Below are 4,433 nucleotides of genomic sequence, written 5' to 3'. Positions count from 1 at the left end.
CAAGTGTAATCTTCATAATTATTATTTACATTTTGCTGATTGCTTACCTCAAAGTCAGCATATTTTTTTAAAACAAAAAAAAATCTATATCTGAGCGATAACACGTGTCAGTGACCCCTAAATCTTGAGTGAATCAACTCAATATTGAACATCGATATTAATAATGAAGAAAGAGCAGACTGATTGCATAATCCAAGAATTATGTAATCAGTTTTGGGAGCGACGGGTCTGGTTCTCGCCTCTAACACTTTACAGGACCGGTTTCAACATATCTCAGCGAAATTGACTTTAAGGGAATGGAATGTCTTGGAAATGTCAATGACGTAAAACGATTTAAATACACAAAAAAATTTAATAAAAAAGCTTGTTATTGAATATTTACATAATAAAAGAGATCTGTTGAGCGAGGCCTGTAGGCAACAACCTTATCCCCTTTAAACTTCCTTTTCGAGTATGGAATTTGTCTTCCTCAAGGATTATATATTATATATTAAAATTATTATTATAGCAGTCCTTTAACCACCTGTATACCTTAATTGATGGAACAATTTTTTTTTTTTTGGTAAACAAAAGATAGATTTATTTATTGATAGATATTGCAATCTCCCACACAGTTGTGGGTAATATGTAATAGTGATGAATGATCTCATACATATTAAAATAAAAAAATAACTAAATAAAATAAAATAAATTAAAAGAAAAAACTCTCTTAAAATATATGCAAACAAAAGAATAGACAAGATGAACATAATCAAACTATCTGTATGAAAAATAAATGAATAAAATAACATGATGATAAAATAATATATACAATATGAAGGAACAATTAACCCCTCATTCTAATACGAGACCAAGGATGCACCTAACACGTAAATCTTCGATCGGCTGTATTCGCCAACTTGTTCTTACAGAATATTCTTGGTCTTTAAATCATATTTTTTATTTTTATAACTTTTTTTGGTTTTATTATTGACTGGACATCCTGTTTCAACTCGACCATTCGGAATTTTGTCTGTATTTATTTTACGAAGGTTTCATTTATAGAGATAAAAAGGAAATTTTGCTCAATACCTAATTTTTCTAGTTGTAATAAACAAAGTAAAATTTAAAATGCTGTGTGACCTGAAATATCTTTTGTTATTAGTACTGATTTTTTTTTTTTTTTTTACATAAGTTATAATTTAGGTAAAATTATAATAACTATTATTAAGTACATATAAAAGAAATTTTTCAGGCAATAGATTTTTATTTCATGAGCTAATTGAATTATTTTCCTTGTGGAAAATTATTTAGGCAATGTGAAATATTATGTGAGAAAAAGAAAGATTGCTTGAAGTATAGAAACTTTTTTTTTAAATCTTATAATTTAAATTAGCATTTCTAATTGAGGGTGTTATTGTTAAGGTCAAGAAAAATCTATTTATTTATTGTTTTCAGATCTTTTCAATTTATACTTTGCAGTATAAATTAAAATCTTAATGTTTATAAGTTTGGGGCTTTAGCGGACTTGCGAGAGGTATGCCCTGGGGTCTTTTGAGCTCCCTACACGTGGTGGATAGATTGGGCTCAGGGATCCTCAGGTCGATTGTGTAAATATTGTATATGAGTGTAAATGTGACTAGAGATTATGTTATTTTTATTATTATTTTATTTTTTTTTTCATACACATAGTTTGATTATGTTCATTTTCTTTATCCTTCTGTTTGTATATATTTTAACAGAGATTTTATTTACTCGTTTTTCTTTGTTTCATTTATTTATTTATTTTCATTCTTATTGTATTTTATTTTAGTATGAATGTGATCATTCATCACTATTACCTATTACCCACAATAGTGTGGTAGATTGTAATATCTATCAATTAAATAAAGTTTAAAAAAAATGCTTATAAAACTTAACAGAAAGAATCTCACCGGCGCTAGAGGCAATAAATCATATGATTAATTATGGTAAGTATAAATTCTGACAGGACCATTACACTATCATCGCAAGATAAAATCTATGTATTTTTCAGTAATATTCGTTTTGTGTTTACAATAATTATGATTTGCCAAAAAAAATAAATAAAATAAGTGGTACTATAAGCTGGCTCAAATATATCACTGCTTTGCTTGAATAGTAGCGCATCTAACAAAAACAAGTTTTGATTATGTTTAGAATTGGACGTATTCCATTACGCTATTGAATGCGTATTTTTTTTACTTGAGGTCGTCCAACAGACTTTCCTAGAGCTACCAGAGTTGTCACAAAGTAACTCCAGTCTTCTCTACAATCTATGGAATGCCTTAAACACAAATTAAAAAAAAAAAAAAAAAAAATTGTGTCCGATGCTTCTAATAATTCTAAATTCTATTCATGCAACGCAGAGATAATTATTTAAAACTCAAAATGAAAATAGATCGATAGTTGAATGCAAATTTTTGCATTGATCCTGTTGACATAAAATATTAGACTCATCTTCTTATATTTTCTTTTACCAGCTCTTTCAACCATCATCAATCCATCTAATGTTAGCATTCGGAACTGATAATAGCAAATAGTGAAATAACTCATATTTGTAACAATGAAATATGGTTTGAATTAAAAGAAATAAATCTGTTGATTATTAAATAAATTTTTAACTATCGTATTAATTTAAAATGAAAAACTTAAAATGGTTCGAAAAATCTATGAAGATACTTCTATATTCTGTGCCTCAGAATGAAAAGAAACAGTGTCACACTTCACTAACTTTGGATGCTAATCGCTACAAGATGCATCACCCCCTCTGGTAGCTCAGTTGGTAGAGCGGTGGACTGTAGTTGGTAAAAGTGACTGATATCCATAGGTCGCTGGTTCAAATCCGGCCCGGAGGAGTTAACTTTTTAATATTATATGTCAATTAATCTATTTATTCACCTTGTTATAAATAATATTAGCTCAAGTCCAAAGGAAAGTTTCAACGGAGTTTTATCTGCGTATAAATATGTTTTTATTGTTTTGTTTTTTAATGTTTTAATTTTTTTTTCTTTTAACTGTTTTTGTGTAATTTATGTGTTTCTTTGGATAAACTGATCTGCGATGACTATTATATTTCCTTGATTTGACTCCACATTGCTGTCTGATGATTAATTTATTTAACCTGTTTAACGAACGTGAATAGCAGATCACTGGAAATAGGAGTTCTGAGAGAGTAATATAGGGAGAAGAAAATTGTCAAGTTAATGAAATAAGATTGTTAAATCTAATGAAATTGTTAATTTGATAAAGAAAGAAAAAAAAATAAAATGAAATAAAACAAAATATTTGTAGTTAGTATTGTATTTAATATTTGTAGCATCTAGATTTGTAGACTAGTATTGATTGTGAAGGAAAAAGTATTGATAGGACTCCAAAAACACTTCTAAAGGAGAAGATCTCGAGGTCTTCTTTTCAGACGCCTAGGAGGAATATTAGGTAGTGAAGGAGAAGCCAGGTTAGAAACGAGTTGGTTTGGGTGGTTGGGAAGTTTATAATGGAAGGATTGGTATCTGGTTCTGGCCAAATCGGCAACATAGGGGACATTGAGGTCCTGATGGATGATTTGATTGGTCACCAAGTAAGGAGCATTAAGGATTTTACGAAGGATTTTGGACTGTAAGGATTGGATTCGAGAGGAATTAGATGGTTTAGTATATTATAAAGTAAATAACTTTTTTTAAAATCGGCGTTAGAAATATGTACTCCTGAGTTAAGAAAAAACAGCGGACAAAAATTTGTGATCATTTTCATTGTCAGTATCATTTTCAGAGCTCGTAATGTTTGAACAAACACGGCACCTAGTCGAATACTCTGAGCCATTAAACTGGAAAATTAGCAGAACCGTTACCTCAAATAATTGTCATACTCCTTCAAACGGACAGATTAAAGTAGATACATAAAAAATGTATTGTGACAACGCTAGTTGTACACAATTGTCAAAGAAATCTGTATAAGATAATTTTTAAAACATTTATTGGCGATGATACCTTTGTGTATTACTTTAGAAGATTATTAACAATTTATCTAATAAGAAATTACCAGGCACCAACAGAAAAATTCCCTTTGTTGGGGGTGAAATGCTAACTCATTTAAGCCTAACCCAGTATTGGCCAAACAGTATTAAAAGATACGTTCAACACTACTGATTTTATATTTAGTAGTTTTTTTAGAGTTTTTAGACACGGGATAGAACGAAGCAACTGTGAGTATCCAAAGGCATCCATGCCGACTAAGGTTGTAATTAGATTTAACCCGTCCCTAATTCGTGTGCTATCTTCAAAACGTACCTCTGTCAGAGTTGTGAAACCTCTCAAATGTTTGTTTTAATTACTTGATTTAAATTTCAGTAAGAATTTAAGAATCGAAATTGAGATTCGTCATTACAAGAAATTCTCTTTCATTTGATACCTCATTCGTCTAAATTCCTAATTTTA

The 4,433-nt window shown here is 29.7% G+C and overlaps 1 non-coding gene across 1 annotated transcript; it reads left to right on the top strand.

Annotated features, from left to right (window-relative positions):
- Positions 1–2,764: 2,764 nt before the first annotated feature.
- On the top strand, positions 2,765–2,855 carry TRNAY-GUA (transfer RNA tyrosine (anticodon GUA)). Its single transcript is given in 2 exon segments — positions 2,765–2,801; positions 2,820–2,855. It is a non-coding gene; the product is annotated as a tRNA-Tyr (tRNA).
- Positions 2,856–4,433: the final 1,578 nt, after the last annotated feature.

Source organism: Halyomorpha halys, unplaced genomic scaffold (assembly GCF_000696795.3).
Source record: "Halyomorpha halys isolate HHAL.00 unplaced genomic scaffold, Hhal_1.1 Scaffold1259.1, whole genome shotgun sequence".
Classification (NCBI taxonomy): domain Eukaryota; kingdom Metazoa; phylum Arthropoda; class Insecta; order Hemiptera; family Pentatomidae; genus Halyomorpha; species Halyomorpha halys.
The sequence above is the reverse complement of the archived record's forward strand: the minus strand, read 5'-3'. Positions and strand labels throughout refer to the sequence as shown.